The sequence below is a fragment of the Entelurus aequoreus genome, linkage group LG01 (genome assembly GCF_033978785.1).
Source record: "Entelurus aequoreus isolate RoL-2023_Sb linkage group LG01, RoL_Eaeq_v1.1, whole genome shotgun sequence".
NCBI classification, from domain to species: Eukaryota; Metazoa; Chordata; class Actinopteri; order Syngnathiformes; family Syngnathidae; genus Entelurus; species Entelurus aequoreus.
Window position 1 is genome coordinate 88,370,697 of NC_084731.1, and position 26,806 is coordinate 88,397,502.

The 26,806-nt window shown below is 40.8% G+C and overlaps 1 protein-coding gene and 12 non-coding genes across 13 annotated transcripts in view; 11 read left to right on the forward strand and 2 right to left on the reverse strand.

Annotated features, from left to right (window-relative positions):
- LOC133658521 (radixin) overlaps nucleotides 1–4,603 on the reverse strand; it is a 30,045-nt gene extending 25,442 nt beyond the window's left edge. The window contains exon 1 of the mRNA XM_062060656.1: nucleotides 4,373–4,603. The gene's annotated coding sequence lies outside the window, so the exon portion shown is untranslated. The remainder of the gene's footprint in view (nucleotides 1–4,372) is intronic.
- A 10,248-nt stretch (nucleotides 4,604–14,851) lies between these two features.
- On the forward strand, nucleotides 14,852–14,933 carry trnal-uag (transfer RNA leucine (anticodon UAG)). Its single transcript has one exon. It is a non-coding gene; the product is annotated as a tRNA-Leu (tRNA).
- Nucleotides 14,934–15,852: 919 nt separating this feature from the next.
- Nucleotides 15,853–15,924, forward strand: trnae-cuc (transfer RNA glutamic acid (anticodon CUC)). The gene has a single exon. It is a non-coding gene; the product is annotated as a tRNA-Glu (tRNA).
- Nucleotides 15,925–16,681: 757 nt separating this feature from the next.
- Nucleotides 16,682–16,763, forward strand: trnal-uag (transfer RNA leucine (anticodon UAG)). Its single transcript has one exon. It is a non-coding gene; the product is annotated as a tRNA-Leu (tRNA).
- A 2,024-nt stretch (nucleotides 16,764–18,787) lies between these two features.
- Nucleotides 18,788–18,872, forward strand: trnal-uag (transfer RNA leucine (anticodon UAG)). The gene has a single exon. It is a non-coding gene; the product is annotated as a tRNA-Leu (tRNA).
- A 919-nt stretch (nucleotides 18,873–19,791) lies between these two features.
- trnae-cuc (transfer RNA glutamic acid (anticodon CUC)) lies at nucleotides 19,792–19,863 on the forward strand. Its single transcript has one exon. It is a non-coding gene; the product is annotated as a tRNA-Glu (tRNA).
- An 823-nt stretch (nucleotides 19,864–20,686) lies between these two features.
- Nucleotides 20,687–20,758, reverse strand: trnad-guc (transfer RNA aspartic acid (anticodon GUC)). Its single transcript has one exon. It is a non-coding gene; the product is annotated as a tRNA-Asp (tRNA).
- Nucleotides 20,759–20,897: 139 nt separating this feature from the next.
- On the forward strand, nucleotides 20,898–20,979 carry trnal-uag (transfer RNA leucine (anticodon UAG)). The gene has a single exon. It is a non-coding gene; the product is annotated as a tRNA-Leu (tRNA).
- Nucleotides 20,980–21,898: 919 nt separating this feature from the next.
- trnae-cuc (transfer RNA glutamic acid (anticodon CUC)) lies at nucleotides 21,899–21,970 on the forward strand. Its single transcript has one exon. It is a non-coding gene; the product is annotated as a tRNA-Glu (tRNA).
- Nucleotides 21,971–23,004: 1,034 nt separating this feature from the next.
- On the forward strand, nucleotides 23,005–23,086 carry trnal-uag (transfer RNA leucine (anticodon UAG)). The gene has a single exon. It is a non-coding gene; the product is annotated as a tRNA-Leu (tRNA).
- Nucleotides 23,087–23,995: 909 nt separating this feature from the next.
- Nucleotides 23,996–24,067, forward strand: trnae-cuc (transfer RNA glutamic acid (anticodon CUC)). The gene has a single exon. It is a non-coding gene; the product is annotated as a tRNA-Glu (tRNA).
- Nucleotides 24,068–25,101: 1,034 nt separating this feature from the next.
- On the forward strand, nucleotides 25,102–25,183 carry trnal-uag (transfer RNA leucine (anticodon UAG)). Its single transcript has one exon. It is a non-coding gene; the product is annotated as a tRNA-Leu (tRNA).
- A 918-nt stretch (nucleotides 25,184–26,101) lies between these two features.
- Nucleotides 26,102–26,173, forward strand: trnae-cuc (transfer RNA glutamic acid (anticodon CUC)). Its single transcript has one exon. It is a non-coding gene; the product is annotated as a tRNA-Glu (tRNA).
- The last annotated feature ends 633 nt before the right edge of the window (nucleotides 26,174–26,806 follow it).

The window sequence follows — 26,806 nt, forward strand, 5'->3', positions numbered from 1 at the left end:
AAGTTGCAATATTGACTAAAAAAACAAAGCAGGTTTTTTTTCTTTAAAACTGTCATTGCTCAAAACATAATATTGAATCAAAATCAATGTTTTCATTAATTATTGACCTATCCAAGGCTCCGATTACTTCACATCAAATATTCCACTTTGAAAAATATTTTTTGTGGAAGATTTTGCATATTTTGTGTTTGCCATAAAAAAAAACAATTTTCTTTGACAAAAAGGGCAGAAAAAAAACAAAAACAAAAACAAAAAAAACAACAAAAAAATTGAATTGATGATAGATCTGAAGTTGATGTAGACTCTATAGAGATTTAAGCATTAAATAAATAATGTATGCCCTGGCAAACGATTATCATAATTTCATGACCAAAGCAAAAAACTTTTTACACTTTTATACTGAAATAAATACACCTACAGCTTATTATATAAAAATATAGAAAAAAACTACCGGCAGCGGTAAAGTTTAGATCCATGAAAGAAAAAAGAAAGTGAAAGAATGTTTATAACTGAATAAATTTACATATGCATAAAAATGTTGTTTTCTTTTGTATTATTTTTTAGAATAAATTAAGTAACGTTGTGTGCGTGCACGGTATTTTGAAATGTCTATATATTGCTCATTTTGCCATATGTCTGTCTGATCTATCTATCTATTTAATATATATATATATATATATATATATATGATATTAATTTAACATTAGACAATAGAAGTAAGGGAAACAACAAATAGGCCACCCTAAGAGTGCTCTGGAGCACTCGTTGATTTTGTTCTTACCTACGAACAAATCCCAGCTAAGAAAACATTGGTGAATACAAAAATCTCCTTAAAAACTTCGTAAGTGGGCCCAAGAACAAAATTTGTTCTTAAGAACGGTTGCTGAATGGGGCCCAATGTCCCCACAAAGAAGGATAGCAAAAAATATTCTTGATTGCTAAAACAAAGCAGGTGCGGGGAATAGCGCTCAGGGAAGAAATGAAACTGCTACAAGAAAATACCAACAAAACAGGAAAAGCCACAAAAACACAAGAATAAAACAATACACACAGGAAAACACAAAACACCGCTAGATAAGTCGCGGCGTGATGTGACAGGCATACTTGCCAACGCTCCTGATTTTCCCGGGAGACTCCCGAATTTCAGTGCCCCTCTCGAAAATCTCCCGGGGCAACCATTCTCCCGAATTTCTCCCGATTTCCACCCGGACAACAATATTGGGGACGTGCCTTAAAAGCACTGCCTTTAGCGTCCCCTCTCACCTGAAAAGGAGACTATTATATATGTCTCCGTTATCCATAGGTTTATCTATTACCCATAAAGTAGGCAGGCACGGTGCTATTTCTCAGCGTGTGTTTATTCCAGTCGGCACGTTAATACACTGACACACAACATCCGGATTCCCATCATGCATTGCTTCAAAACTACGGCAAGTAGTAATGTCGAAAAACATAACAGAGACGAAGCATAAGAACGAAAAAGAGACACGGTGACGATGAGTAAGAAGAAGAAGTACGCTTGCAAGTTCCAAAATGATTGGAAAAAATAATTTCAGTTCATCCAGGACAGCTCGAAGGGGAAGGGGCATGCTGCCTGCAAATTTTGTAGATCAGACTTCTCCCTTGAACACGGTGGCCGAACGGATATACTCATTCATGAATGGATTTTATATATATATATATATATATATATATATATATATATATATATATATATATATATATATATATATATACATTACTACTTGCCGTAGTTTTGATTATATATATATATATATATATATATATATATATATATATATATATATATATATATATATATAAGGGATGTCCGATAATATCAGAATGCCGATATTATCGATGTCGGTTTCAAAATTATCGGTATCGGTTTCAAAAAGTCAAATTTATGACTTTTTAAAACGCCGCTGTGTACACGGACGTAGGAAGAAGTACAGAGCGCCAATAAACCTTGAAGGCACTGTCTTTGTGTGCCGGCCCAGTCACTTAATATCAACGGCTTTTTGACACACTCACAAGTGAATGCAAGGCATACTTGGTCAACAGCCATACAGGTCACACTGAGGGTAGCCGTATAAACAACTTTAACACTGTTACAAATATGTGCCACACTGTGAACACACACTAAACAAGAATGACAAACACATCCGGGAGAACATCTGCACCGTAACACAACAGAACAAATACCCAGAACCCCTTGCAGCACTAACTCTTCCGGGACGCTACAATATACACCCCCGCTACCCCCAACCCCGCCCACCTCAACCTCCTAATGCTCTCTCAGGGAGAGCATGTCCCAAGTTCCAAGCTGCTGTTTTGAGGCATGTTAAAAAAAAATAATGCACTTTGTGACTTAAATAATACATATGGTAGTGCCATGTTGGCACTTTTTTCCATAACTTGAGTTGAAGTTGTTCAATGCATCCAGCGGGGCATCACAACAAAATTAGGCATAATAATGTGTTAATTCCACAACTGTATACACTACCGTTCAAAAGTTTGGGGTCACCCAAACAATTTTGTGGTAGAGCCTTCATTTTTAAGAACAAGAATAGACTGTCGAGTTTCAGATGAAAGTTCTCTTTTTCTGGCCATTTTGAGCGTTTAATTGACCCCACAAATGTGATGCTCCAGAAACTCAATCTGCTCAAAGGAAGGTCAGTTTTGTAGCTTCTGTAACAAGCTAAACTGTTTTCAGATGTGTGAACATGATTGCACAAGGGTTTTCTAATCACCAATTAGCCTTCTGAGCCAATGAGCAAACACCTTGTACCATTAGAACACTGGAGTGATAGTTGCTGGAAATGGGCCTCTATACACCTATGTAGATATTGCACCAAAAACCAGACATTTGCAGCTAGAATAGTCATTTACCACATTAGCAATGTATAGAGTGTATTTCTTTAAAGTTAAGACTAGTTTAAAGTGCTTTTCCTTCAAAAATAAGGACATTTCAATGTGACCCCAAACTTTTGAACGGTAGTGTATATCGGTATCTGTTGATATCGGTATCTGTAATTAAGAGTTGGACAATATCGGAATATCGTCAAAAAAGCCATCATCTCTAATATATATATATATATATATGGAATACTTGAAAATATATACCCCCCCCCCCCCCAATCTCCTGAATTCGGAGGTCTCAATGTTGGCAAGTATGGTGACAGGTCGTGACAGTACTTTAAAACAAAAGATCTATGGTGATGCATGCTTAGTTATGGTTTGAATTCATATCAAACACTTGCGAGAACAACTTTTTACTGTCAATATCGGCTGCAGAGTTTCATTTTTAATGTTTTCTGCTGGTGGTGTGCCTCTGCATTTTTTCTATGAAAAAAAATGTGCCTTGGCTCAAAAAAAATTTGAAAAACACTGCTCTACACATTACATCAACTGCAAAACTTCTGAGATTCGTAGTTTACGCGGAATATGTACACAGTAAATGTAAATAATTCAATGTATATACCCTGATGATTATCTTGTGTGATGACTGTATTATGATGATAGTATATATCTGTATCATGAATCAATTTAAGTGGACCCCGACTTAAACAAATTGAAAAACTTATTGGGGTGTTACCATTTAGTGGTCAATTATACGGAATATGTACTTCACTGTGCAACCTACTAATAAAAGTCTCAATCAATCAATCAAACAGAGGAGGGGGAATATTGGTCCAGATGACTATCGTTGCTCTAATGTGCTGACAAGAGGATTCGCCGTGAAGCACACTTAGTTCCACGTAGCCTTAAATGACACCGTCTGGATGGAGGGCATGTAAGAAGTTATTGACAATGTTCCTGTAGCTGCTGGCTTTTTTAACTCATGAGACATGCCCACTTGTAGCTCGTCAGCAATTAGTACGTTCCCTACCAGGGTCCTGTTACACAGTAATGTAGACACGATTTACCCGAACAGTAGACGCTTAAGGCAACATAACACACAAGACGGACGGAGGAACTGTATTTATTAAGTATATCCACATGGAAACTTCAGTATTAACTTACTGTACGGTTATTCGTTTAAAAACGTTGTACATTCACTCGTTGACGACCGAAAGGCTACCATTTTACTTGCTAGCGGGTGTAGTCTAAATAACGGGACAAGCCTAATGGTAGCCGCGCATACACGTGAAGTTTAAAAAAAAAACATGTCGTCATTTAAGAAAACGGAAAAAGGAGGACATATATCGACAAACTGAGCAGATTCGGAATGACATAAGCCATTGTTAGCACCCAGTTCACCGCTCATGGCCAAATAAGCACCGCTAACGTCTTGGAAGACATCGAACACGAGGATATCCGCTATTGCATCAAACTTGAGGAGCTCATCGTTAAAGGAGAGGCAACTCACCAAGGTGGGGGGAAAAGTATGTCTTTCGACTGAGAGCAAAGCCTGGCGTCTTTTAGCGTGGCGTGTTACACTTGGTGGTAGAAATAAATGACAACTCGTAGCGAGTCCTTCTCCGTATCTCTTCGTGCGTTTACAGAAGCAGATTCCCACACGGACATAGAAAAACGCGTTGATGTCTACACAACCGTAAGGCGATTTGAGAGTCTAGCCCACCGGAAAACAATATCACGGCTTCCGGCAGGAGTGTTGAAAAAAATAAAAGCCTAAACCAAACCATCTTTGTGTCACAATTCACTAGCAATTACGGCTATGGCTCTAAAACAACATTCGGGAATAAAGATTCAGTTTTAGTGATTTAAAATTGTAACATGTAACAGTAAAATGTTTTTAAAAGATAGTTCGCCTAAAACAACACGTAGTCCACCTTTAGTTATTCAGGGCTCTGCCATAATGTAAAGTTTAAAAAAATAAAATGCATTTTTCACAAAAACATGCACATGCAATCCTGTTAATGCATATCCTAATTAGCAGTTGACGCACATGTAAAGCACATTTTCGTATTGAAACGTATTATATGTAAATCTTTGACGTCACCTAACTCTAGTAAGTAAAAGCTTTCCAATGTCATGATGCCAAATCACACGGAAATCAACAATACGAATAAATGATCTCACTTCTGCCAAAACACTTGTTGATACTTGTTTAGTCTACCGCTAGATGTCACTGTTTCCTTTCTGCAAATTATTGCAACAGGCATAGAAACTGGATATCTAAATGCCCCTGGGATTAGTTTTTTTTGACAGCGCACGATTTTGAAAACAAAGCTTACTTTTTTCAAAACAGTACACAAAAGTAGCACGATAACACACTCAATTGCCTGAACACCTCAGAACTTTTGCAACACATTTGTTTCCACATGAAAACGCAAATGTTTGCAATTACTATTCTGTTAGAAATAGTTACACTCTGCTGTGATAAACCCAAAACACTACTTAGAACTTCTGCATCCCCAAAATTAGAGTGGGCTACAAAAGTACACAGAAAAGAAAAAATATACAGAAAATACCTTGAGGTAAATAAACAATTCCAGCAAAATAACTCCAACAGTTTACAGGACAACTTGCACTGTATGACTGTTGATTATATTTTTACTCTGTTATGTTCTTTGTGAAATGTAGTAAAACCATTCGTTTCTCTGCAATTCATTTTTTTAATTAATTTACTTCAATAATGAGTTAAAATCAAGCTGCAGACTCAACATCAAACTCAAACATGTAAATCTGATCATAAGCAATATTCGTTTGACTCGTCGACTAATTTTAGAAATCCCACTGTTTCTGTTATATATTCTTCACTGATGAGAGTATGTGGCGAGTGCCGTTTTGTCCTACTAATTTCAGCGGTTCTTGAATTCACCAGTTGTACATTTGATTACATGTACAACTTTCGAAGAGTAGGGATGTAACTAGGGATGTCCGATAATGGCTTTTTGCCGATATCCGATATTGTCCAACTCTTAATTACCGATACCGATATCAACCGATACCGATATATACAGTCGTGGAATTAACACATTATTATGCCTAATTTGGATTACAAGGTATGGTGAAGATAAGGTCCTTTTAAAAAAATTTTTTTAATAAAATAAGATAAATAAATTAAAAACATTTTCTTGAATAAAAAAGAAAGTAAAACAATATAAAAACAGTAACATAGAAACTAGTAATTAATGAAAATGAGTAAAACTAACTGTTAAAGGTTAGTACTATTAGTGGACCAGCAGCACGCACAATCATGTGTGCTTACGGACTGTATCCCTTGCAGACTGTATTGATATATATTGATATATAATGTAGGAACCAGAATGTTAATAACAGAAAGAAACAACCCTTTTGTGTGAATGAGTGTATATTAATAACAGAAAGAAACAACCCTTTTGTGTGAATGAGTGTAAATGAGGGAGGGAGGTTTTTTGGGTTGGTGCACTAATTGTAAGTGTATGTTGTGTTTTTATGTTGATTTAAAATTAAAAAAAACGATACCAATAATAAAAAAAACGATACAGATAATTTCCGATATTACATTTTAAAGCACTTAAATCAGACATCTCTACATGTAACAGTATCAAAATCTCACGGTACAATATTATGACAATATTAAGGCCACGGTACGATATTATTGTGGTATATGTAAAACAAAACTTAACACACTGACTGCAATTGAACACAAACATAATGCTCAAATGTTCTAATCATATTTATTACTACAAACATGTATTTTAAGGGCAAATAATTATGCAGGAACATCCCACTGATTCAAGCAAATATAAAAAAAATAACTTACAGTTGATGTCTTTAAAGTGACAATGTAAACATCCAGTAGAACAAGTGTTAAACAATAATGTTCACTTCGGTGTTTTTCAACTTTTTAGAAAAGCAGTGTCCTCCACAGTGGACATTTTTTTAATATTAAGTCTGGAAAAGCTGTTTCACACAAAAGTTAACTAACAATTGAACATTTAAAGGCCTACTGAAATGAGATTTTCTTATTTAAACGGGGATAGCAGATCCATTCTATGTGTCATATTTGATCATTTCGCGAGATTGCCATATTTTTGCTAAAAGGATTTAGTAGAGAACATTGACGATAAAGTCCGCAACTTTTGGTCGCTGATAAAAAAAGCCTTGCCTGTACCGGAAGTAGCGTGACGTCACAGGTTGTAGAGCTCCTCACATCTGCACATTGTTTTCAATCATGGATGCCAGCAGCGTGAACGATTCGGATCAAGAAAGCAACGATTACCCCATTAATTTGAGCGAGGATGAAAGATTCGTGGATGAGGAAAGTGAAAGTGAAGGATTAGAGGGCAGTGGAAGCGATTCAGATAGGGAAGATGCTGTGAGAGGCGGGTGGGACCTGATATTCAGCTGGGAATGACTAAAACAGTAAATAAACACAAGACATATATATATACTCTATTAGCCACAACACAACCAGGCTTATATTTAATATGCCACAAATTAATCCGCATAAGAAACACCTCCCCCCTCCCGTCCATATAACCCACCAATACAACTCAAACACCCGCACAACACACTCAATCCTACAGCCCAAAGTACTGTTCACTTCCGCAAAGTACATACGGCACATATATTTCCCCAAAGTTACGTACGTGACATGCACATAGCGGCACGCACGGACGGGCAAGCGATCAAATGTTTGAAAGCCAAAGCTGTACTTACGGTAGCGCGTCTGCTTTCCAACTCAAAGTCCTCCTGGTTGTGTTGCTGTAGTCCGCCGCTAATACACCGATCCCACCTACAGCTTTCTTCTTTACTGTCTTCATTGTCCATTAAACAAATTGCAAAATATTCACCAACACAGATGTCCAGAATACTGTGGAATTTTGTGATGAAAACAGACGCTGTTTGTATTGGGACACAATGGTGTCCCAATACTTCTGCACAATCCGTGACGTCACGCGCAAATGTCATCATACCGAGACGTTTTCAGCCGGATATTTCCCGGGAAATTTAAAATTGCACTTTATAAGTTAACCCGGCCGTATTGGCATGTGTTGCAATGTTCAGATTTCATCATTGATATATAAACTATCAGACTGCGTGGTCGGTAGTAGTGGGTTTCAGTAAATAGCTCGCAAACTGATGTTTAGCTTCGCTGGCTTCAAATATATTTTCTGGGTGATAGTTTATGAGGCGGCAACTTCTCCAGGGTGTACGCTGCATTCCGCCAGAGTGCAGCTGGATAGGCTCCAGCCCCCAACGACATTGAGAGAGACACGCAGTAAAAAAAATTAATGGATTGAGGCTTTCTAAAGTAGCTTTTCAGTTTAGTCTTATTTCCAGAGGTGGACATTTTTTGGGGGGGTGATTTCCCTCTATGCGATGCCTTGGAAACGCTCAAGTCGAAAGTGGCGTGCTTTGCTTTGCAGAACGCAGATTTTCTTACCTCTGCCAAAGAGGTTATGTTTTCAACATGGTTTATTTGTGTGTTTGTTAGTAACATAACTCAAACAGTTATGGACAGATTTATTGTCCAAAAATACAATTCCTCTCATCCACGACGAGTACGAACACATTTCACTTCCTGCTTAAGGCGTTCCACGCCTCTACCTTGTCGCCCCGTGCTGTACAGAGAGTTCTGGGAGATGTAGTTTAATTTCAGACCCAGCCAGCGCTGAAGCGCCAAAAAAACTACACTCACCAAGTTTGCGTTTAAAACCATCACACGTCACGGCATTATTGTGAAGAATTTGAAACCGAAATAACGTTAATAATAATACCATTACATCCCTACTGACTAGTCGACTAGCAAGATAATTGTTAATTGCAGCCATAGTTTCAAAATAAAAAAAACATCTCAAGCATTTTTTTTTGCCTATGTGGCCTCTTTTAAATGTTAAACTTCCTTGACTAAAGATAGTGAGCAAAAAAAATCCAGTCTAAGCCTGGGCCCCTGGAGAGATTGTCCAGACTGAGGCCAAGGAAAAAAAACTCATAGCCATAACATACTTAGACATGTGTGTAAGGGGGAAACATCAAAAAACACAAAGGGCATTAAAGGCCTACTGAAATGATTTTTTTTAAATTTAAACGGGGATAGCAGATCCATTCTATGTGTCATACTTGATCATTTCGCGATATTGCCATATTTTTGCTGAAAGGATTTAGTATAGAACAACGACGATAAAGTTCGCAACTTTTGGTTGCTGATAAAAAAAAGCCTTGCCTATACCGGAAGTAGCGTGACGTCACAGGAGGTAGGATTCCTCACAATTCCCCGTTGTTTACAATGGAGCGAGAGAGATTCGGACAGAGAAAGCAACGATTACCCCATTAATTTGAGCGAGGATGAAAGATTTGTGGATGAGTAACGTTAGAGTGAAGAACTAGAGAGGCAGTGCAGGCTGTATCTTTTTTCGCTCTGACCGTAACTTAGGTACAAGGTCTCATTGGATTCCACACTCTCTCCTTTTTCTATTGTGGATCACAGATTTGTATTTTAAACCACCTGGGATACTATATCCTCTTGAAAATGAGAGTCGAGAACGCGAAATGGACATTCACAGTGACTTATCTCCACGACAATACATCAGCGAAGCTCTTTAGCTACTGAGCTAACGTGATAGCATCTGGCTCAAATGCAGATAGAAACAAAATAAATAAATCCCTGACTGGAAGGATAGACAGAAGATCAACAATACTATTAAACCATGGACATGTAACTACACGGTTAATAATTCTCAGCCTGGCAAAGCTTAACAATGCTGTTGCTAACGACGCTGAAGCTAACTTAGCAACCGGACCTCACAGAGCTATGATAAAAACATTAGCGCTCCACCTACGCCAGCCAGCCCTCATCTGCTCATCAACACCCGTGCTCACCTGCGTTCCAGCGATCGACGGCGCGACGAAGGACTTCACCCGATCACAGATGCGGTTGGCGGCTAGCATCGGCTAGCGCGTCTGCTATCCAAGTAAGTACTCCTTGTTGTGTTGCTACAGCCAGCCGCTAATACACCGATCCCACCTACAACTTTCTTATTTGCAATCTCCATTGTTCATTAAACAAATTGCAAAAGATTCACCAATACAGATGTCCAGAATACTGTGGAATTGTTTGATGAAAACAGAGCAGTTTGTATGGTGACACATTGGGTACGAATACTTCCGTTGCCGTCGTGACGTCACGCGCATACGCATCATACATAGACGTTTCCAACCGGAAGTTTAGCGGGAAATTAAAAATTGCACTTTATAAGTTAACCCAGCCGTATTGGCATGTGTTGCAATGTTAAGATTTCGTCATTGATATATAAACTATCAGACTGCGTGGTCGGTAGTAGTGGGTTTCAGTAGGCCCTTAAAGACATTAAAAGAGCAGCGCTGATGCAACCAGCTGCCACTCCAGCAGTGCCATTTCTACACACAGTCACAAAAGTAAAACAACAAAAAAAATAATCAACCAATAATATATATTGCACACACACGATTGCACCACGCGCAAACAAGCAACCAAACAAAAACATAATTTCAACACCCACACACACTGTGGTGGCCTCTGCGGTGTCACGCCATCGTCTGCTGGGGTGCGGGGAGCATGGCCAGAGACAGGAGCAGACCCAACAAAGCAACCAAGAGAGCCGACTCTACCCTCGGCTGCCCACCAACTCTCGGCCAGTGTTCAGTCCGCATGGATGAACGAGGATACGTCCCGATACCTGCTCATTCAGTCAAGACACCGTAAAGCCTGTCTGTCCCGGCGCCTAGCGTCAGCTCCGCAGCCCTGTCTCCTCATCCGCATCTCCTCTCCTACAGTCTCTCCAAACGGACTACGGTGTGGCAGAGACCCAGCAGCTGGTCCCCACGGCCAAAAGGCTCCCGGGAGGCAGAACCATGAAGCCCACAAAAAAGCACCGCAGAAGTCACGAAAGTGCCACTCCTTGTCGCACAACCCCCAAAATTCCCTAATCAAAAGGCAAAAAAAACAAAAAAACACATGAAAACAAAAGGGAAAGGAACACAAAAGGATGACACAAGAGCACAGAGCTCCTGCCAACAGCAACCCCTACAGAGGATTGCTGAAAAACGGAAAACACATACATGTATAATCGCCATATATTTTTACACAATTTTCCCTTTCATTGCTAACACACTGATGGCAAATTGCTTTGCAATCAGAAATCATGTTGACATGCAGATTATAAAGTTCAGCTATTGATTGATTGATTGATAAGTTTATTGACATCTTAAAGATTTGAATCCATGTAATGCTTTAAAAAGGCAAATGGATGGCACAAATAGCCAAAATGCTTGTTTCCATTGTGGCCCATTAAATATTCATCACATTTGATACATTCAATAATAAAAGATATATAACCTGTAACATGTATATAAAGAATTACGTTAAAAAAAATTGAGAAATTATGTTCATATACACAGTATACATGTCAAGTATATACACTATGTACATGACACTATGTACATGACTGCACATTTTGACTCCAAGAGTGTGCAAAACAGAATGAGAAAATATATATACAGTACACTATAACTACATACTGTATAAACCTGTTTGATGCTTCGAAGAGTTGCTGGGGATCAATTTTGGTTCAGATCAGGTAGCTATTGTTAAAATCAATTTAAAAAAGCATTTCACTGACAAAAAAATGTTTGATATAGCTTTTTGCATCAAATAAAAGTTGCATGCTGTACAATTTTTTTCTGTCAAAATTGAAATACACTCAGCAAAAATGACAAAATGCCTTATTGACACACATTTCCTGGTTTTTAAATTGCTGCCGTGACCCGGATGAGATTAGGGTGGAGGGAGGGTGTGTGTAACAGATACACAAAGAGGAGACCTATGTTGAATTTAATGTACATTTAAAAAAACATCCCTGTGGTCTAGATACTATGTATTTGGATATGCTTTGCAGTAAATTTTGCATACAATTTTCTCCACAGTCACATTAAAAACCTGTTTTTTTTTAGGCTGTTTGCAAGATTGCAGATTGCAAATGAAACCATGCTCCACCCTCTCCAAAAGCATCATTAATTATTTTTTGAAAATGTACATTGTTTAAATATACATCTCAAAGTCATCCTTTTTTTTTTCCAGACAAGGACCCACACTTACCGATCAATTCAGACTCTACAAAAAACAGCTCTTTTTAGCAGCATGAATGTCACTGCATGTTGCACGTCAGAGTTGTAATGCGCATGCCACAATTAGGTGTGCTTCCTCACAGTCTGAAGCAGAGCTCCTCCCCCTCTAGCTGAGAGCTTGACTTACTGTAATGTCAAAATAAGTACGTCCACCTTGTTGTGACGTCACAACGTGCCCAGACTGCAAAACACAGCGAATAAAGGCATCTAAAACTGTGTGCAAGCTCACGTCAAAAAGCATTAAACTTATGATTTGGCGATGTGGCACTGTTTAACACGACTATCCAACATTGCGAAAACATTTATAAGTAAAAAAAAAAAAAGACGAACTTCATCATAGATCCCCTTAGACCAGGGGCGTTCAAACTTTTTCCACTGAGGGCCGCACACTGAAAAATCAAAGCAAGTGGGGGCCATATTGATATTATGTATTTTAAAAACCAATACAATATATGTATAAAAAATATACATTTAGGCCTCCACTCAGGCTTGATCCCGGGGACCCCAAAGGGTTTAGGTAAAAAAAAATAAAAAAAATGTGTCATTATTTAGTATTATTATTATTCAAAGTTTAAATCTCTAGATCAACATTAGGTCTATCTGTCAATATATATATATATATATATATATATATATATATATATATATATATATATATATATATATATATATATATATATATATATATATATATATATATATATATATATATATATATATAATTTTTTTTTTTTTTTAATTTTAAGATTAAAGTTGTATGACCTTTTTGTCAAAGAAAACCCTGTTTTTTATGGAAAAAACAAAACATTTTCCCCCAATAAAATTTTAAAGTGGAATATTTCATATTATATAATAATTGCAGCTCATAACATAACTCATAACAACATTGATTTTAATTTATTATTATTTTTTGAGCAATGACACTTAAAAAAAAAAAGTCCCACTAAAATTATTGGGGATCCAAAAGGGTCCTGCTCAGTAAAGTGTTAAAAATAAATTGTAATTTAAAAAAAAACTTTTAACACAATGGTCTCGAGATCAACTTCAGATCTATCCGTCAATTATAACTTTTATTGTTGTTTATGTTTCTTGTTTGTTCGTTTTAGGCCCTTCTTTAAAAAAAAAAAAAAAAAAACTTTATATGTCAAACACAAAATATGCAACACTTTCCCCCAAAAATATTTCAAAGTGGAATATTTAATGTGACGTAATTGGAGCCTTGAATAGGTAAATAATTCATAATAACATTGTTTTTTATTCATTATTATTTTTTAGAGAAAGAAACAGCCTGCGTGACAGCTTTGTGTTACTAGAGTCAACATTGCAACATTCTCTTGTTACATTTCACCTGTTTGCTCTTTTATACCACTTTTTATGTTTTTTATTTTTTTTAATCGTATTTTTAGAATGTGCCGTGGGGCCGTCAAAAAATTACCTGCGGGCTGCAAATGGCCCCCGGGCCGCACTTTGGACACTTCCTGCCTTAGACTATCGTTCGCTGGAGGCTCTAGAGTCCAGGGGTGGGCAATTAATTTTTACCGGGGGCCGCTTGAGCAACCCGAGCACTGCTGGAGGGCCACATCGACAATATTTCAGTTAAATTTTGCTCAATATTATTTTTGATATACCGTAAGATAAATAATAATAATAATACTAATAATTCCATTTAACTTAACTTAACTTTATACAAAAGCAGATTGCTTTTGATGGTTTTATTTAAACTCTTAATCCTTAAATATTCGATTCCCGGTCAGGGAAACACAGTCTAACCTGTCTGGGAGCAGTCAATTTACAATTGATTTCCACGATTCTCTTGTTTATGCTCATTGGATGCAAATCATTAACATTGACATTTTCAAAAAAGGCAACAGGAAAATTGTTCAACTGTTCTTCAGCGTGGAATTCTGCACAATGGGTGTTCTTATGATGTGAAAACAAAGAGTCCAAGTGGAACTTAGCGGATACCTTTCACGTAAAACACTCAAGATAGCAGAGGATAGTTTCGATCTATCGACCTCTGGGTTATGGGCCCAGCACGCTTCCGCTGCGCCACTCTGCTAACTACATGCTTCCTAGCTTTATGGAGGTGTAGATTTAAATACCATCGCTTATGTTTTCCTGGTGAGAATCTTGTCTGTTTTCTGAGACGAAAATAATTTGTCCTTGTCAAATAGTACTAATGCACCCCAAAGTAGAGGCATTTGTTTCTTCCGCAGAACTGCACTTCCAACAGTAGAGGTACCGACACTGTGGACTTAAAAAGATGAAATGCTGACAAATTTGGCAGTAAGAAAAGGTTCAAATCCCTTCTAATCTTTTACATATATTCTTGGTTTCAAATCAATCCGCAATACTGAATTTGAGTCACTGACTCTAATACACAATTTTTCCTTTTTGAAAACTTGTTATGCATCCTGATTTCGAGGAATGCAACAAACGGTAGTACAGTACTATGATATCTGTAGGACTGTGCAGTATCTCCGGGTCCACGCTTCACAATTTTCAGAGAGGCATACTGTGGTCACTGCTCAAGGTTGAACAAGATGTTCACTGATGAAAATAAGAGGAACCAAAAACCATCTCCCCGTCAGGGAATCGAACCCCGGTCTTCCGCGTGACAGGCGGAGATACTATCCACTATACTAACAAGGACTGCTTTGTCCAGTGTTTTCTAAAGGACAAGCAAACGATCCAGACTTGTCCTTGCAACGCCACAACCAAAGCGATGCCAAGTCATACGTTTGCCGTCTCATAATGCCGATAAATTGATCCTCTGAAACGGGTAGACGGAGGTTGTGTGGCCGAGTGGTCTAAGGCGCTGGATTTAGGCTCCAGTCTCTCAGGAGGCGTGGGTTCGAATCCCACCACTGCCATTTATGTTCTGGTACTGCAATTGTATCTTTCCTGACCTAAGCAATAAGACCTGGCTTGGTCCTCATTTGGAATGCTCTGGAAAGCTTGTGGAAATCGGGCCAAAACATTAGCTTTGGAGTTCTTTACGCTAGGAATGTGATCAAAAAGAACACAACCAGGGGTGAGGATGTGCGCAGTAGTCCAAATACAACACAAAATGGGTGAAAGCGTAAATACGCCATGTTTTATCAACCTAAATCATTTTGTACGTATGCAGATTACGAAGGCTTTTGGTCTGACTTCCCCACACAGTTTTAAGGATGAAGCCCAAGGATAGTGAAAAAGGGTAGACTTTCCAAAAGAGAAGTGGATTCAGGAAGGTTCATGGCATCTGTGCCAGAAACAAAAATGTATTCATCTTCAACATCAATTATTCAATATATCAAAGGACAGTTTTGTTCCATTGACTTGGTATGGCTAAAAGGTGGACATGTATGTTTTGGTCAACCTGTCGTTTGACGACCTGCGCCCCTACCTTAAACACTCAGGCCACTTGTATTTGTTCCTGTATTCGGATCACACCGCAGTGATAGCATGTATCGCTGGTCGGCACGGAGCGACTTGCAGGAGGGAGATGGCCTGTCTGGTGACATTGTGTGGAAACAACAACCTCACCCTCAACACGGACTACACCAAGGAGTCAATAGAGCACATGAGAAGGGAACGTCTGTACGCTCTTGTTAGAGTTGTATACTTTTTCCACCTCCAAGTCCATATTCCTGCAGCAGTTTCCTAAGACACAAAAGTTCCCGCTCAAAGACTTCAACCAATGACCGTTGCAAAACACATTTCTGACTTTGTACAACTGACATGGTACGGGTGCTTCGTGCATCCGTCAAAAAAGCAGGCAGGAGGCAAGAGTCTGGGTGAGTTGTCAGCTCCCTGGTGGTCTAGTGGCTAGGATTCGGCGCTCTCACCGCCGCGGCCCGGGTTCGATTCCCGGTCAGGGAAACACGGTCTAACCTGTCTGGGAGCGGTCAATTTACAATTGATTTCCACAATTCTCTTGTTTATGCTCATTGGATGCAAATCATTAACATTGAAATTTTCAAAAAAGGCAACAGGAAAATTGTTCAACTGTTCTTCAGCGTGGAAGTCTGCACAATGGGTGTTCTTATGATGTGAAAACAAAGAGTCCAAGTGGAACTTAGCGGACACCTTTCACGTAAAACACTCAAGATAGCAGAGGATAGTTTCGATCTATCGACCTCTGGGTTATGGGCCCAGCACGCTTTCGCTGCGCCACTCTGCCAACTGTACATGCTTCCTATCTTTATGGAGGTGTAGATTGAAATACCATCGCTTATGTTTTCCTGGTGAGAATCTTGTCTGTTTTCTGAGACGAAAAGAATTTGTCCTTGTCAAATAGTACTAATGCACCCCAAAGTAGAGGCGTTTGTTTCTTCCGCAGAACTGCACTTCCAACAGTAGAGGTACCGACACTGCTCAAGGTTGAACAAGATGTTCACTGATGAAAATAAGAGGAACCAAAACCATCTCCCCGTCAGGGAATCGAACCCCGGTCTTCCGCGTGACAGGCGGAGATACTGTCCACTATACTAACGAGGACTGCGTTGTCCAGTGTTTTCTAAAGGACAAGCAAACGATCCAGGCTTGTTCCTGCAACGCCACAACCAAAGAGATGCCATGTCATACGTTTGCTGTCTCATAATGCCGATAAATTGATCCTCTGAAACGGGTAGACGGAGGTTGTGTGGCCGAGTGGTCTAAGGCGCTGGATTTAGGCTCCAGTCTCTCAGGAGGCGTGGGTTCGAATCCCACCACTGCCATTTCTGTTCTGGTACTGCAATTGTATCTTTCCTGACCCAAGCAATAAGACCTGGCTTGGTCGTCATTTGGAATGCTCTGGAAAGCTTGTGGAAATCAGGCCAAAACATTAGCTTTGGAGTTCTTTACGCTAGGAATGTGATCAAAAAGAACACAACCAGGGGTGAGGATGTGCGCAGTAGTCCAAATACAACACAAAATGGGTGAAAGTGTAAATACGCCATGTTTTATCAATCTAAATCATTTTGTACGTATGCAGATTACAAAGGCTTTTGGTCTGACTTCCCCACACAGTTTTAAGGATGAAGCCCAAGGATAGTGAAAAAGGTTAGACTTTCCAAAAGAGAAGTGGATTCAGGAAGGTTCATGGCATCTGTGCCAGAAAAAAAAAAGTTTTCATCTTCAACATCAATTATTCAATATATCAAAGGACAGTTTTGTTCCATTGACTTGGTATGGCTAAAAGGTGGACATGTATGTTTTTGTCAACCTGTCGTTTGAAGACCTGCGCCCCTACCTTAGACACTCAGGCCACTTGTATTTGTTCCTGTATTCGGATCACACCGCAGTGATAGCATGTATCGCTGGTCGGCACGGAGCGACTTGCAGGAGGGAGATGGCCTGTCTGGTGACATTGTGTGGAAACAACAACCTCACCCTCAACACGGACTACACCAAGGATACAATAGAGCACATGAGAAGGGAACGTCTGTACGCTCTTGTTAGAGTTGTATACTTTTTCCACGTCCAAGTCCATATTCCTGCAGCAGTTTCCTAAGACACAAAAGTTCCCGCTCAAAGACTTCAACCAATGACCGTTGCAAAACACATTTCTGACTTTGTACAACTGACATGGTACGGGTGCTTCGTGCATCCGTCAAAAAAGCAGGCAGGAGGCAAATGTCTGGGTAAGTTGTCAGCTCCCTGGTGTCCTAGTGGCTAGATTTCGGCGCTCTCACCGCCGCGGCCGGGGTTCGATTCCCGGTCAGGGAAACACGGTCTAACCTGTCTGGGAGCAGTCAATTTACAATTGAATTCCACAATTCTCTTGTTTATGCTCATTGGATGCAAATCATTAACATTGACATTTTCAAAAAAGGCAACAGGAAAATTGTTCAACTGTTCTTCAGCGTGGAAGTCTGCACAATGGGTGTTCTTATCATGATGTGAAAAGAAAGAGTCCAAGTGGAACTTAGCGGATACCTTTCACGTAAAACACTCAAGATAGCAGAGGATAGTTTCGATCTATCGACCTCTGGGTTATGGGCCCAGCACGCTTCCGCTGCGCCACTCTGCTAACTGTACATGCTTCCTAGCTTTATGGAGGTGTAGATTGAAATACCATCGCTTATGTTTTCTTGGTGAGAATCTTGTCTGTTTTCTGAGACGAAAATAATTTGTCCTTGTCAAATAGTACTAATGCACCCCAAAGTAGAGGCGTTTGTTTCTTCCGCAGAACTGCACTTCCAACAGTAGAGGTACCGACACTGTGGACTTAAAAAGATTAAATGCTGACAAATTTGTCAGTAAGAAAAGGTTCAAATCCCTTCTAATCTTTTACATATATTCTTGGTTTCAAATCAATCCGCAATACTGAATTTGAGTCACAGACTCTAATACACAATTTTTCCTTTTAGAAAACTTGTTATGCAACCTGATTTCGAGGAATGCAACAAACGATAGTACAGTACTATGATATCTGTAGGACTGTGCAGTATCTCCAAGTACACGCTTCACAATTATCAGAGAGGCATACTGTGGTCACTGCTCAAGGTTGAACAAGATGTTCACTGATGAAAATAAGAGGAACCAAAACCACCTCCCCGTCAGGGAATCGAACCCTGGTCTTCACGTGACAGGCGGAGATACTGTCCACTATACTAACGAGGACTGCGTTGTCCAGTGTTTTCTAAAGGACAAGCAAACGATCCAGGCTTGTCCCTGCAACGCCACAACCAAAGCGATGCCAAGTCATATGTTTGCCGTCTCATAATGCCGATAAATTGATCCTCTGAAACGGGTAGACGGAGTTTGTGTGGCCGAGTGGTTTAAGGCGCTGGATTTAGGCTCCAGTCTCTCAGGAGGCGTGGGTTCGAATCCCACCACTGCCATTTCTGTTCTGGTACTGCAATTGTATCTTTCCTGACCTAAGCAATAAGACCTGGCTTGGTCCTCATTTGGAATGCTCTGGAAAGCTTGTGGAAATCGGGCCAAAACATTAGCCTTGGAGTTCTTTACGCTAGGAATGTGATCAAAAAGAACACAACCAGGGGTGAGGATGTGAGCAGTAGTCCAAATACAACACAAAATGGGTGAAAGTGTAAATATGCCATGTTTTATCAACCTAAATCATTTTGTACGTATGCAGATTACGAAGGCTTTTGGTCTGACTTCCCCACACAGTTTTAAGGATGAAGCCCAAGGATAGTGAAAAAGGGTAGACTTTCCAAAAGAGAAGTGGATTCAGGAAGGTTCATGGCATCTGTGCCAGAAACAAAAATGTATTCATCTTCAACATCAATTATTCAATACATCAAAGGACAGTTTTGTTCCAATGACTTGGTATGGCTAAAAGGAGGACATGTATGTTTTTGTCAACCTGTCGTTTGAAGACCTGTGCCCCTACCTTAGACACTCAGGCCACTTGTATTTGTTCCTGTATTCGGATCACACCGCAGTGATAGCATGTATCGCTGGTCGGCACGGAGCGACTTGCAGGAGGGAGATGGCCTGTCTGGTGACATTGTGTGGAAACAACAACCTCACCCTCAACACGGACTACAACAAGGAGTCAATAGAGCACATGAGAAGGGAACGTCTGTACGCTCTTGTTAGAGTTGTATACTTTTTCCACCTCCAAGTCCATATTCCTGCAGCAGTTTCCTAAGACACAAAAGTTCCCGCTCAAAGACTTCAACCAATGACCGTTGCAAAACACATTTCTGACTTTGTACAACTGACGTGGTACGGGTGCTTCGTGCATCCGTCAAAAAAGCAGGCAGGAGGCAAGAGTCTGGGTAAGTTGGCAGCTCCCTGGTGGTCTAGTGGCTAGGATTCGGCGCTCTCACCGCCGCGGCCCGGGTTCGATTCCCGGTCAGGGAAACACGGTCTAACCTGTCTGGGAGCAGTCAATTTACAATTGATTTCCACGATTCTCTTGTTTATGCTCATTGGATGCAAATCATTAACATTGACATTTTCAAAAAAGGCAACAGGAAAATTGTTCAACTGTTCTTCAGCGTGGAAGTCTGCACAATGGGTGTTCTTATGATGTGAAAACAAAGAGTCCAAGTGGAACTTAGCGGATACCTTTCACGTAAAACACTCAAGATAGCAGAGGATAGTTTCGATCTATCGACCTCTGGGTTATGGGCCCAGCACGCTTCCGCTGCGCCACTCTGCTAACTGTACATGCTTCCTAGCTTTATGGAGGTGTAGATTTAAATACCATCGCTTATGTTTTCCTGGTGAGAATCTTGTCTGTTTTCTGAGACGAAAATAATTTGTCCTTGTCAAATAGTACTAATGCACCCCAAAGTAGAGGCGTTTGCTTCTTCCGCAGAACTGCACTTCCAACACTAGAGGTACCGACACTGTGGACTTAAAAAGATGAAATGCTGACAAATTTGGCAGTAAGAAAAGGTTCAAATCCCTTCTAATCTTTTACATATATTCTTGGTTTCAAATCAATCCGCAATACTGAATTTGAGTCACTGACTCTAATACACAACTTTTCCTTTTTGAAAACTTGTTATGCATCCTGATTTCGAGGAATGCAACAAACGGTAGTACAGTACTATGATATCTGTAGGACTGTGCAGTATCTCCGGGTCCACGCTTCACAATTTTCAGAGAGGCATACTGTGGTCACTGCTCAAGGTTGAACAAGATGTTCACTGATGAAAATAAGAGGAACCAAAACCATCTCCCCGTCAGGGAATCGAACCCTGGTCTTCCGCGTGACAGGCGGAGATACTGTCCACTATACTAACGAGGACTGCGTTGTCCAGTGTTTTCTAAAGGACAAGCAAACGATCCAGGCTTGTCCCTGCAACGCCACAACCAAAGAGATGCCATGTCATACGTTTGCCGTCTCATAATGCCGATAAATTGATCCTCTCAAACGGGTAGACGGAGGTTGTGTGGCCGAGTGGTCTAAGGCGCTGGATTTAGGCTCCAGTCTCTCAGGAGGCGTGGGTTCGAATCCCACCACTGCCATTTCTGTTCTGGTACTGCAATTGTATCTTTCCTGATCTAAGCAATAAGACCTGGCTTGGTCCTCATTTGGAATGCTCTGGAAAGCTTGTGGAAATCGGGCCAAAACATTAGCTTTGGAGTTCTTTACGCTAGGAATGTGATCAAAAAGAACACAACCAGGGGTGAGGATGTGCGCAGTAGTCCAAATACAACACAAAATGGGTGAAAGTGTAAATACGCAATGTTTTATCAACCTAAATCATTTTGTACGTATGCAGATTACAAAGGCTTTTGGTCTGACTTCCCCACACAGTTTTAAGGATGAAGCCCAAGGATAGTGAAAAAGGGTAGACTTTCCAAAAGAGAAGTGGATTCAGGAAGGTTCATGGCATCTGTGCCAGAAACAAAAATGTATTCATCTTCAACATCAATTATTCAATATATCAAAGGACAGTTTTGTTCCATTGACTTGGTATGGCTAAAAGGTGGACATGTATGTTTTTGTCAACCTGTCGTTTGAAGACCTGCGCCCCTACCTTAGACACTCAGGCCACTTGTATTTGTTCCTGTATTCGGATCACACCGCAGTGATAGCATGTATCGCTGGTCGGCACGGAGCGACACACAGGAGGGAGATGGCCTGTCTGGTGACATTGTGTGGAAACAACAACCTCACCCTCAACACGGACTACACCAAGGAGTCAATAGAGCACATGAGAAGGGAACGTCTGTACGCTCTTGTTAGAGTTGTATACTTTTTCCACCTCCAAGTCCATATTCCTGCAGCAGTTTCCTAAGACACAAAAGTTCCCGCTCAAAGACTTCAACCAATGACCGTTGCAAAACACATTTCTGACTTTGTACAACTGACGTGGTACGGGTGCTTCGTGCATCCGTCAAAAAAGCAGGCAGGAGGCAAGAGTCTGGGTAAGTTGGCAGCTCCCTGGTGGTCTAGTGGCTAGGATTCGGCGCTCTCACCGCCGCGGCCCGGGTTCGATTCCCGGTCAGGGAAACACGGTCCAACCTGTCTGGGAGCAGTCAATTTACAATTGATTTCCATGATTCTCTTGTTTATGCTCATTGGATGCAAATCATTAACATTGACATTTTCAAAAAAGGCAACAGGAAAATTGTTCAACTGTTCTTCAGCGTGGAAGTCTGCACAATGGGTGTTCTTATGATGTGAAAACAAAGAGTCCAAGTGGAACTTAGCGGATACCTTTCACGTAAAACACTCAAGATAGCAGAGGATAGTTTCGATCTATCGACCTCTGGGTTATGGGCCCAGCACGCTTCCGCTGCGCCACTCTGCTAACTGTACATGCTTCCTAGCTTTATGGAGGTGTAGATTTAAATACCATCGCTTATGTTTTCCTGGTGAGAATCTTGTCTGTTTTCTGAGACGAAAATAATTTGTCCTTGTCAAATAGTACTAATGCACCCCAAAGTAGAGGCGTTTGTTTCTTCCGCAGAACTGCACTTCCAACAGTAGAGGTACCGACACTGTGGACTTAAAAAGATGAAATACTGACAAATTTGGCAGTAAGAAAAGGTTCAAATCCCTTCTAATCTTTTACATATATTCTTGGTTTCAAATCAATCCGCAATACTGAATTTGAGTCACTGACTCTAATACACAATTTTTCCTTTTTGAAAACTTGTTATGCATCCTGATTTCGAGGAATGCAACAAACGGTAGTACAGTACTATGATATCTGTAGGACTGTGCAGTATCTCCGGGTCCACGCTTCACAATTTTCAGAGAGGCATACTGTGGTCACTGCTCAAGGTTGAACAAGATGTTCACTGATGAAAATAAGAGGAACCAAAACCATCTCCCCGTCAGGGAATCGAACCCCGGTCTTCCGCGTGACAGGCGGAGATACTGTCCACTATACTAACGAGGACTGCGTTGTCCAATGTTTTCTAAAGGACAAGCAAACGATCCAGGCTTGTCCCTGCAACGCCACAACCAAAGAGATGCCAAGTCATACGTTTGCCGTCTCATAATGCCGATAAATTGATCCTCTGAAACGGGTAGACGGAGGTTGTGTGGCCGAGTGGTCTAAGGCGCTGGATTTAGGCTCCAGTCTCTCAGGAGGCGTGGGTTCGAATCCCACCACTGCCATTTATGTTCTGGTACTGCAATTGTATCTTTCCTGACCTAAGCAATAAGACCTGCCTTGGTCCTCATTTGGAAAGCTTGTGGAAATCGGGCCAAAACATTAGCTTTGGAGTTCTTTACGCTAGGAATGTGATCAAAAAGAACACAACCAGGGGTGAGGATGTGCGCAGTAGTCCAAATACAACACAAAATGGGTGAAAGCGTAAATACACAATGTTTTATCAACCTAAATCATTTTGTACGTATGCAGATTACGAAGGCTTTTGGTCTGACTTCCCCACACAGTTTTAAGGATGAAGCCCAAGGATAGTGAAAAAGGGTAGACTTTCCAAAAGAGAAGTGGATTCAGGAAGGTTCATGGCATCTGTGCCAGAAACAAAAATGTATTCATCTTCAACATCAATTATTCAATATATCAAAGGACAGTTTTGTTCCATTGACTTGGTATGGCTAAAAGGTGGACATGTATGTTTTGGTCAACCTGTCGTTTGACGACCTGCGCCCCTACCTTAGACACTCAGGCCACTTGTATTTGTTCCTGTATTCGGATCACACCGCAGTGATAGCATGTATCGCTGGTCGGCACGGAGCGACACACAGGAGGGAGATGGCCTGTCTGGTGAAATTGTGTGGAAACAACAACCTCACCCTCAACACGGACTACACCAAGGAGTCAATAGAGCACATGAGAAGGGAACGTCTGTACGCTCTTGTTAGAGTTGTATACTTTTTCCACCTCCAAGTCCATATTCCTGCAGCAGTTTCCTAAGACACAAAAGTTCCCGCTCAAAGACTTCAACCAATGACCGTTGCAAAACACATTTCTGACTTTGTACAACTGACGTGGTACGGGTGCTTCGTGCATCCGTCAAAAAAGCAGGCAGGAGGCAAGAGTCTGGGTAAGTTGGCAGCTCCCTGGTGGTCTAGTGGCTAGGATTCGGCGCTCTCACTGCCGTGGCCCGGGTTCGATTCCCGGTCAGGGAAACACGGTCTAACCTGTCTGGGAGCAGTCAATTTACAATTGATTTCCACGATTCTCTTGTTTATGCTCATTGGATGCAAATCATTAACATTGACATTTTCAAAAAAGGCAACAGGAAAATTGTTCAACTGTTCTTCAGCGTGGAAGTCTGCACAATGGGTGTTCTTATGATGTGAAAACAAAGAGTCCAAGTGGAACTTAGCGGATACCTTTCACGTAAAACACTCAAGATAGCAGAGGATAGTTTCGATCTATCGACCTCTGGGTTATGGGCCCAGCACGCTTCCGCTGCGCCACTCTGCTAACTGTACATGCTTCCTAGCTTTATGGAGGTGTAGATTTAAATACCATCGCTTATGTTTTCCTGGTGAGAATCTTGTCTGTTTTCTGAGACGAAAATAATTTGTCCTTGTCAAATAGTACTAATGCACCCCAAAGTAGAGGCGTTTGTTTCTTCCGCAGAACTGCACTTCCAACAGTAGAGGTACCGACACTGTGGACTTAAAAAGATGAAATGCTGACAAATTTGGCAGTAAGAAAAGGTTCAAATCCCTTCTAATCTTTTACATATATTCTTGGTTTCAAATCAATCCGCAATACTGAATTTGAGTCACTGACTCTAATACACAATTTTTCCTTTTTGAAAACTTGTTATGCATCCTGATTTCGAGGAATGCAACAAACGGTAGTACAGTACTATGATATCTGTAGGACTGTGCAGTATCTCCGGGTCCACGCTTCACAATTTTCAGAGAGGCATACTGTGGTCACTGCTCAAGGTTGAACAAGATGTTCACTGATGAAAATAAGAGGAACCAAAACCATCTCTCCGTCAGGGAATCGAACCCTGGTCTTCCGCGTGACAGGCGGAGATACTGTCCACTATACTAACGAGGACTGCGTTGTCCAGTGTTTTCTAAAGGACAAGCAAACGATCCAGGCTTGTCCCTGCAACGCCACAACCAAAGAGATGCCATGTCATACGTTTGCCGTCTCATAATGCAGATAAATTGATCCTCTCAAACGGGTAGACGGAGGTTGTGTGGCCGAGTGGTCTAAGGCGCTGGATTTAGGCTCCAGTCTCTCAGGAGGCGTGGGTTCGAATCCCACCACTGCCATTTCTGTTCTGGTACTGCAATTGTATCTTTCCTGATCTAAGCAATAAGACCTGGCTTGGTCCTCATTTGGAATGCTCTGGAAAGCTTGTGGAAATCGGGCCAAAACATTAGCTTTGGAGTTCTTTACGCTAGGAATGTGATCAAAAAGAACACAACCAGGGGTGAGGATGTGCGCAGTAGTCCAAATACAACACAAAATGGGTGAAAGTGTAAATACGCAATGTTTTATCAACCTAAATCATTTTGTACGTATGCAGATTACAAAGGCTTTTGGTCTGACTTCCCCACACAGTTTTAAGGATGAAGCCCAAGGATAGTGAAAAAGGGTAGACTTTCCAAAAGAGAAGTGGATTCAGGAAGGTTCATGGCATCTGTGCCAGAAACAAAAATGTATTCATCTTCAACATCAATTATTCAATATATCAAAGGACAGTTTTGTTCCATTGACTTGGTATGGCTAAAAGGTGGACATGTATGTTTTTGTCAACCTGTCGTTTGAAGACCTGCGCCCCTACCTTAGACACTCAGGCCACTTGTATTTGTTCCTGTATTCGGATCACACCGCAGTGATAGCATGTATTGCTGGTCGGCACGGAGCGACACACAGGAGGGAGATGGCCTGTCTGGTGACATTGTGTGGAAACAACAACCTCACCCTCAACACGGACTACACCAAGGAGTCAATAGAGCACATGAGAAGGAACGTCTGTACGCTCTTGTTAGAGTTGTATACTTTTTCCACCTCCAAGTCCATATTCCTGCAGCAGTTTCCTAAGACACAAAAGTTCCCGCTCAAAGACTTCAACCAATGACCGTTGCAAAACACATTTCTGACTTTGTACAACTGACGTGGTACGGGTGCTTCGTGCATCCGTCAAAAAAGCAGGCAGGAGGCAAGAGTCTGGGTATGTTGGCAGCTCCCTGGTGGTCTAGTGGCTAGGATTCGGCGCTCTCACCGCCGCGGCCCGGGTTCGACTCCCGGTCAGGGAAACACGGTCTAACCTGTCTGGGAGCAGTCAATTTACAATTGATTTCCACGATTCTCTTGTTTATGCTCATTGGATGCAAATCATTAACATTGACATTTTCAAAAAAGGCAACAGGAAAATTGTTCAACTGTTCTTCAGCGTGGAAGTCTGCACAATGGGTGTTCTTATGATGTGAAAACAAAGAGTCCAAGTGGAACTTAGCGGATACCTTTCACGTAAAACACTCAAGATAGCAGAGGATAGTTTCGATCTATCGACCTCTGGGTTATGGGCCCAGCACGCTTCCGCTGCGCCACTCTGCTAACTGTACACGCTTCCTAGCTTTATGGAGGTGTAGATTTAAATACCATCGCTTATGTTTTCCTGGTGAGAATCTTGTCTGTTTTCTGAGACGAAAATAATTTGTCCTTGTCAAATAGTACTAATGCACCCCAAAGTAGAGGCGTTTGTTTCTTCCGCAGAACTGCACTTCCAACAGTAGAGGTACCGACACTGTGGACTTAAAAAGATGAAATGCTGACAAATTTGGCAGTAAGAAAAGGTTCAAATCCCTTCTAATCTTTTACATATATTCTTGGTTTCAAGTCAATCCGCAATACTGAATTTGAGTCACTGACTCTAATACACAATTTTT